The sequence below is a fragment of the Tupaia chinensis genome, unplaced genomic scaffold, assembly GCF_000334495.1.
Source record: "Tupaia chinensis unplaced genomic scaffold, TupChi_1.0 Scaffold149696_1, whole genome shotgun sequence".
NCBI lineage: Eukaryota > Metazoa > Chordata > Mammalia > Scandentia > Tupaiidae > Tupaia > Tupaia belangeri.
Window position 1 is genome coordinate 1,359,471 of NW_006209541.1, and position 9,266 is coordinate 1,368,736.

A 9,266-nucleotide genomic window follows, 5' to 3' on the forward strand; every position below is an offset into this window, starting at 1 on the left:
TCTTGCAAGAACTTCCTCACCTCTAGAACTTGTTGGTTCTGGTTCTTTTCTTCTGGAGTTAATTGTCTCTATTCTCTTCCATCTCTGTTAGCTTTGTCACTATGAATATTATAAATTCTTTATCAGACATTCCTGTGAGTTCCATTGTACTGTCTGTATGAAGAGGAGTAATTCTTTTCCCTTGGGAGAGAGGTATTTTCTTGGTTTCTCCTATTTTTTGTGCCCTGTGATAATTTCTGGTCATGTGATGGGTTATACATTTCTTCATAATTTCTTGAAATTCAATCTGAGCATTCTGAGGTGTTCAGGAGGAGGTGATCTGCAAAGTTTTTGCTATTCCTTGTTTCTCCCTTTTTGCTGAAATTCAGTGGGAAATGAGGACTATATTGACCCTAATCAAATTTGGAAGCTTGGCTAGGTTTCACCTAGACCTGTCTAAACACTCAGTCTATGGAGGCTGAGCAGTAAGTAATGAGGTAAAAGAAAAAGGATAAGAAAACAGAAAAAGAGAGAAGAGGAAAAAGAAAGAAAGAAAGAAAGAAAGAAAGAAAGAAAGAAAGAAAGAAAGAAAGAAAGAAAGAAAGAAAGAAAGAGAAAAAAAGAAAGAAAGAAAGAAAGAGAAAGGGAGAAAGAGAAAGAAAGAAAAAAAGAACAAAAAAATTATTTATTTGTTTTAAAAAACAAAAAAAAAATGAAAACTATGTGACTCGGAAGCAATAAATCTCAGTTGCTATGGAGAACTCAGTCTTCTTCTGAAGGCCTGCTCTTTTTGCCTCTCCTAATTGGGAGAGAGGGAAGGGAATTATTAGAAAGATAAAGGAGGATTTCATAGCCAAGAAGATACTTTACCTTAAAAGATTTTAAATTTTTTAAAAAAATTAAAAGACAGAAACAGAGAGACAGAAAGAGACAGAGAGAAGGATTGAGGGGGCTCTAGTAGGGTGAGTTCTCAGCAGAAAATCTTCATTTCTCTTTTACCCTGCAAGAGCTAGTTCTCAGTTGCCATGGAGAACCCAGCTTTCTTCTGAAGGCCTGCCTTTTTTGCCTCTCTAGGGTGACTTCTCAGCAGAAAATCTTTATTTCTCTTTTTCTCTGAAAGTCCTAGATCTCAGAGGCCATGGAGAACTCCAGCCTTCACATTATTAAATATAAGTTACTTAGGAAAAATGTCCCTATATAGAAATACTAAATTGCATTTTCTACAAGTGTTTTTTCACAATAGGCTCTTACCCCTGAAGGGGCCATCCGTTATATACTGTTAACCTGAGTCATCTCTAAGGAAGGAGAAATGTTAAAATTTGTGAGCAGAAGTGTGTAGGGCCCAGAAACAAGGAAGCTTCATATGGGAGATCTTCAAACAGTTCATGGAGGGAGCAGCAGATGGCATGGTGGTTAAGGTGATGGCCTCCTACATGTTGAATTGTGGTTCAAGTCCCAGATCTGATGGCTTGCTTCCTTATTCTTCCCATCTTTCTGGTCAAATGGATAATAATTAATAATAATAAAATTAAATAGATAATTCTTGGGGAAAAATTCATGGAAATAAGTATTTATAGAAAAACTATGTATGAATTTTGATTTCTTTGAGGGTTTTTTGCACCAAAACAAACTTGTACTTTAATTCCATTTTTCCACAGACTTTTTGAAGTTCCTTCATATAGTTTGTTTTCAGCAGTGTGGCAGCCATGGGTCTCAAAACTGATGAGAAAAGGTGACTGACTTGCAGACTTTGTATCACTTGGGACAGAAGAGAAGAATTGGGTACAGTACATTTTGCATTTAGGTAGGGTGAAGGTATCTTCTCTAGTTTATAATATCTATTAGAGTATGTCTGGGTTTCTGTTGTTGGTCATCTTCATTTAAGTCAGGCTCTGTGGGGAATGGGAAGTAGATTCAGTAGCACTAGAATTTGGGCGACTCACATGGTCAACTACTGAAAAGTCACATGAGGATAAATCGTCATCTTGACATTAAGATGCTTAGGCAGTTATGAATACTTGGTAGGGAATAGCAAATATAATGGTACAAATCGGGGAGTAAACCGGAGACATCAGCTGTTTCCACACAAGAACACAGAACATGCTAACATGTGGCCCAGATAAACATTTTCTAACTTACCTCCGGTATTCCAGCTGTTTGCTTTATCCTTGCATGCAATACTGCTCCACACATTTATCTTAAAAATACAAGAGAGTCTTTAAAGAGTCTAAGCAGATAATCCCTAATAACAAGAGATTCCACAGATAGCAGTTCCATTAAAGAAAAAGAAAAGAAAAGAAAATCACTTATGGCCACCTATAAAGTAAAACTGCATGAGAAATATGCCTTGAAACTTCAAATGGCTGAAAAATAAAGCTATTTATCACTGTGTATATTTAAATGTAGTAATAAGATCTACTCATTCTACTTTGAAAATGAAAATATTTTAAGTTGAGAACCAAAAAAACTGTTAAGAAAAACTTGGTGAATACACTTGTGTGTATTAAATATAATTATTTAAAAAAATAAAGACTAAATTTGAGACTAGAGGATGGTGTAGTGATAAAATACAATGCCATGCAAGGTAATGCCACATGAGACTGTTCCTAATTTAAGTCCAAAGACCTCCCTGATATCTGGTTTACATCTGGAGACCTCCTTAAATACACCAGCCATGTGCATAGCTGAAGGCTGGAGCCCAGGGGTAAATGATAGCGTCAAGACCCCTTTGGGAGTGCCTGTCTATTTCTTTCTGTCTCACTTGTGGAAGAAATAAATAAATAAACTTTTTTTAAAAGACTGAGCTTTATATGGCGAATATCAAGCTTCTTGGTATAAATTGATGGCCTTCAGAAAGTGCATGAAAAATGTGTATTACAAAAAATACACATAAATTTCAAAAAAGTTTTGCATTGAAATAAATTTGTACTTTAATTCCATTATTCCATGAGGTTTTTCAAATACCCTTGTATAAAGTATATTCTATACAAAAAAAATTGTGGTCCTCTTCCTCTAATTTGATTTTATTTTTTATTTCTGCAGAAATAGTTTTAAAAGCTGTATTTCATAATGTAGTGAGATCCACCAGTGAATCATCTTTCATTTTGTCAATTCTATAAAAGGTAAATAAGTGGGTATTTGAAAGATGTCAAGAAGCCACCTTTGGTCAAATAGTTCCTTGTTCTCGTATCCGAAATTACTTTTTTTTTTTTTTAACATTTATTTCCCTGTGCCTCAAATATTTCTCAATTGATGAGATCAACTTTACATATTACCAGTATTGAGAGGTTAATATCGAACAAAACAGAAACTCCAAAGCAGAGGATTCAAATGGTAGAAATCAGAAGAGATGAAAATGTAGCAAAGGAAAAAGTTCTCAAAGTAAAAATTGCTCTTGAGACTGACTGTTATGCAGATCTGGTTTAGTATAAAACTGAGAGTGGTGTAATATGGGACAGGGGAGAATATACTCTTCTTGTCCCTTTAAATTTACTTGGCTGATTTTATACATACAATCCCAAAAGTCTGGCTCAAAAATTTGACATGTAATTATGTTATATGTAACTCTTTTAAGGCACTTATTTTTTAGATTATCTTCCCAACTTGATCTCTGACATTCAGTTTTTAAAAACCTTTATTTCCAAAGCAAGAAATAAATGAGTTCAGCTATGAGACTTTTTTGTTTTCCTTGTTAATAAAGCCCTATCTGAATTTGAATTTCAAGTATTTTCAGGCTGATTTTCAAGTACATTATTTTTCATTCTCTTTAACAATGACTAAAAATGCAATGACTCAGTATTATATGAAATCCATTGTATTTGAGGTTAGGGATGATTTTCAGAAAGAATTCAATACAGAAACTCAAAAGTAGGCCATATTGTAATTAGTAATATCCTTTTTTTCTTTCTTAGATTACTTTAAGGAAGACATTTCTGTTGTTTTTGTTACTGTTGCTACCTTTGTTTGTGCTCTCTGTACTTGGACCAAAGTTTACCACATTTTTAGTGAATCTGTAAATTTTATCAAAAAATATATTGTATATTTATAAATATGTGTTATATATATATAATGTGTTATATAATGTGTTATATATTTATAAATTATTATATATTAATAGATTATTATAGTAGTATATTTGTAAGTTACTGTATATTTTAAAAATATAAATATATTTATAGATTATTATGTATTATATAAGAGTTTATATTCTATTTATATATTGTTTAAGTACTTCATTGAAACCATGCCATTCTAAAAGATTTTAATCATTACCAATGAACCAATATGATATTAACTTTTATATAGTTAGGGATGTCAGCTACCTTTTATTTATCTATTTAGTCACTGGATGAATAAAAACATGCATATTGAAATGATAAAGATAATGGAACAGGATCTCTCACAGAAAAGAGATTTCAGAAAGTGTTCAGAGGACAGAAACTATGTAGAAATGTCGTAACTTTGTGTGGAAGTTGCCACATGAGGCTGTAAGAGCAGGGTTTCCATATAAAGAGATGATGATGGTAAATGAACTAGTCTGCCTTGTAAAACTTAGGATCCAGAAAATACATTGGCACTAGGTAAGAAGACATTATACAGAAGCATAAATCACAGAACAGACTTTTAGTTGGAAATAGTTTGGAAGCTTATATATGGTAACTTTTTACTCCACCTCTCATTGAAAAGATAAACCCCAAATAAGCACCTACTTCTAAGGCTGAACACCATGGATATGTTTTTTAAAAAGTGACCTGGATGTGCCAAGGACTCAAAGGACAGTGAAGGGCAGAAATAAGATGCGTGGCTTACATAGGGCAGTGAATTAGAGTTTGCAAATAGTGCCAGCACAAAACAGCACCCACAGCCTGGGTCCCAATTTCTTTCATCCAGGTTCCCACTTCTCCTTTCATCCTCCTTAGAGAATAGTTTCAGACCACTAGCCTCTGGGAAAGCTAGAGCTAGTATTCTACAAGTAAATGTCTGTGTACACTGACAGTTCTAGTAAAAAGGACAACAAACAGACTAACTCCAGGAAAGTGAGACTTGCTTGTCAAAAAGTACTAATTCAGGAAAACAGATTTCATCCAGCTTCAATCTTGAATATGAATAGCCAACAAATGGTCAACAGGCACAGTGACAGAAAGGTTTCCTTGCAGCATTCCTCACAATAGGCAAACTATGGAATTTACAGTGTCCATCGATGGGTGAATGGAGAAAGAAAATGTGGTAAATACATATGATGAAATATACTTTAGCCTTAAAAAAGAACAAAAAATATGCCATTTGAGACAGCATGATCAAACTGGAAAGATACTACCTTAGACAAAATAGCCAGGGACAGACAAAAATACCACGTGATCTCATTTATATGTGGAATCTAAAAATGTCAAACTCATAGAAGCAGGGAGTAGAATGATGGTTACTATAGGCTGAGGTGAAGGTAGGAGATCAGGGAGATTTAGTGAAAGGATGCAAAATTCAAGTGAGATAGGAAGAATAAGTTCAGGAGATCTTTTGTACAATATGGCGACTATAGTTAATAGCAGTGTATTGCACTTTGAAAACTGCTCAGAGAGATGTTAAGTGTCCTCACCGCACACACACACAAACACACACACACACAGCATGTGAGGTAATTCACATATTAATTAGATAAATTTAGCCATTATACAGTGTATGCATATTTCAAAATCTATAATATACATCAAAAATATATATAATTTTTGGGACCAGCAGTTAGCGTAATGGCTATGTCGTTGGACTCCCATGTAGTGACCGCGGTTCAAGTCCCGGACCCGGTGGCTTAAACTCACACTGGGCACGTGTGCGTGTGTGCCCAAGATACCGAGAGGAGAATGGAGGAGAAGGGATTGTGGTGTGGTCATCCCCCCTGGGGAGTGATTTCTCGCTTTTTATAGCGCCCTATAGCAAAAACCTCTACAAAAAAATATATATATTTAATTTTTGTCAATTAAATTTTTAAAATAAAAACACATATTAAGAAAGTGAACAAACATAAATGAAGTCATGTAGAAATAGAAACTGATAAAATTGAAATAATTTTTTAAATATAAATGTTGAGTTAGCCGTTGGTGTAGTGGTTAAGGTGACTGGATCCCACATGGTCAACTACGATCCATTTAAGCCCTGGACCTGGTGGTTGGAGAAACACTCTAGGCACATGTGCACGGGTGCCCAAAATCCCAAGAGGAGAATGGAAGAGAAATGACTACCGTATGGCTATATCCCTGGCGGGGGAAGCTTTTTTCCCTTCTATCTCTCACTCTCTCTCTCTCTCTCTGTCTCTCTCTAGTGACTCTATTTACCCAATAGTAAAAATTAAAAAAATATATATATAAATATAAAGGGTTCTCCAACGATATGATATTACATTCTTTAAATAAGAAGATTTATGTCATCCATGCATAAAAAGTAAAGGGCATTAAGAAAATGGAAAAATAAAGTCCACATAACTTAATGACAGTTAGAAAATGAAAATCATGATGGCAGGAGAAAATTGATGAGTTAGAAATGAACTATAAAGCCAACAAAATATCTAAGAAACTGTGAAAAACATGAAAAAGAAAAATATAAAGAAAATTGGTTAAACTCTTTAAGAATGAATCCTAAAGATACACTATTTAACTAAAAATCTTCTAGAATATGGGATTATTAAAAACAGGAAACTCTTAAGAAATTTTATTTTCCACAGATGATCATGCTATCTCCTGTTCCACATCGCACATGCTCTTTTTTTTTTTTTTTGGAGAGGTTTTTGCTATAGAGCGCGTGCGCTCGCCAGATAGAGAGAAACAGAGAGACAGGAAGTGAGAAATCACCCCCCGGGGGGACGGTCACACCGCAATCCCTTCTCCTCCATTCTTCTCTCTGGATCTTGGGCACGCACGCACACGTGCCCGGCGTGAGTTTTAAGCCACCGGGTCCGGGACGTGAACCGTGGTCGACTACGTGGGAGTCCAGCGACAAAGCCACTATGCTAACTGCTGGTTCCCATGCTCTTTAAAAAACTCTTTCAACCAGGTCACCCTCTCCCATTGTATCTAGATGGCTACCACCTGCTCATAACTGAAATGAAAAGTGACACCACAGTCAGAGTAGGCAGTGTGGCATCTTCCACGCTCGGTGAAATATCCAGTCGTGGACCTCTAAATCTCAATGTAAGAAATCTGTCTACACTGTCTGTAATTTCCCACCCTCCCATACTATCTCAGGTGTCCACAGTTGTTTTCCATAATTAATTAAGAAAAAAAAAAAAAGAAATCTGTCTATACTGAAGCCATTGCACTGTGAGAGAGCCGAGTCACACAGACAATGTCACATGTAGGTGCTCAATTAGTGCCTTTCCATTTTGCTCCTTTGTTTCATGTTGATGGATTTCATGAGCATTTTGATCTTCAACAATGAAACTCCAGATATTAATCTCCCACTTCTTTCTTACACAGTTATCTGTAAATTGCTATATACCTCCTTGCTGGTCATATGATTTATAATATCTCTCACCTAACCTAGAAAGGCATAATACCTCTTTTCAGATGTAAAAAGTTCATTGATTTCAAGAATATTCTTCCATTGCTGGGACCAGCAGTTAGCATAATGGCTATGTCGCTGGAGCCCCACGTAGTTGACTGTGGTTCGCGTCCCAGACCCAGTGGCTTAAAACTCACGCCGGGCGCATGTGCGTGCGTGCCCAAGATCCCAAGAGGAGAATGGAGGAGAAGGGATCGCAGCGTGGCCATCCCCCCTGGGGGGTGATTTCTCGCTTTCTGTCTCTCTATCTCTCTCTGTCTGCCTGGCCAGCGCACGCACCCTACAGCAAAAACCTCTTAAAAAAAAAAAAGAATATTCTTCCATTGCTAAAATTGTTATCATTAAATTGTGAGGGAATTTTTCACATTTATTTTCAGCATTTACTAAGTCAGTCACAGCTTTTATTCTTCTCATTTTATTAAAATTGTGAATTATCTGTATAAACCTTAGAAAGTGAAGTCTAGGGGCCAGCAGGTGGCGTAGTGGTAAAGGTGCTAACTTCCATGTGGCAAACCAGGATTCAAGTTCCAGTCCAGCGGCTTGAAACTCACACTGGGAACGGTGGTGCATGCATTCGTGCCCAAACTCCAGAGAGGAGAATAAAGGAAAAGATATGTGGCATGGCCATCCCCCCAGGAGCGGTGATTTCTGTCTCTGTCACTCCAGCAAGCACAAGGGCCCTACAGAAAAAGAAAATCTCTCAATAAATAAAGAAAAGAAAAGAAAAGAAAGAAAGAAAGAAAAAAGAGAAAGTGAACTCCATCTTGGTTTATTGGAATAAATTTCACTTATTCAGGATTAACTACTCTTATTTTGATAATTACAGCTTTTGCTATAGGGCACCTGTGCTTGCCAGAAAGAGACTGGGATAGGGACAGTGAGAGAGAAAGTAAGAAATCACCCCCCACCCCCCAGGGGGGATGGCCACTCTGTAATCCCCTCTGCTCCAGTCTCTTCTTGGGTTCTTGGGCACACACACACACACACACACACGCACGCACGCACACCCAGAGTGATTATTCAAACCACTAGTTCAGGGTTTGAACCATACAGCTGGCCGTATGATATCCAGTGCCTTAACCTCCACACCACCTGCTGGTGCTACACTACTATTTTTATTGTTGGGTGTGTTTGATAAAATTTTAAGAATGTTGCATCTGTATTTAGGAAAGTAATTAATACATATTTTTCTTATATTATTTAATCAGATTTTTATTTCTGTGCTATGCTGACCTTAACAATGGTAAGATAGTTATCCTTCCTTTTTCTTTGGTATAATCTGAAAACTGTCTTTCATAGTGTTAATTTGATGTTCAGTGCTTGAACATTTTACCAATAAAAGCATCTGTGTTTAAATTTGTTTAACTATGTATTATAATTAAAATTCAATTTTGTTAAGTGGTTTGAAACTACTCAATTTTTTTGTTTCTTCTGGAGTTAGTTTTTGAGTCTTATTTTTCTAAAGATTTATCTATTTTAACTAAATTCCCTAATTTAATGACAAGAGTTGTTCATGACTTGACACGTGTTGTAAATTTTATGCTTTAAATAAGGTCTATTGTTTTTATTCTTAATATCAGTAACTTGTATCCTGCTTACCCCACTTTCCCCACTTGTTTCCTCTGTGATTAAACTTCCTGATAATTTACCAACTTCATAAAGCTTTTAAAAAGAATTACATTTTTTGTTTTCATTGTTAATTGACCGAAGGCATTGTGCTTGCCAGAAGAACAGGGAAA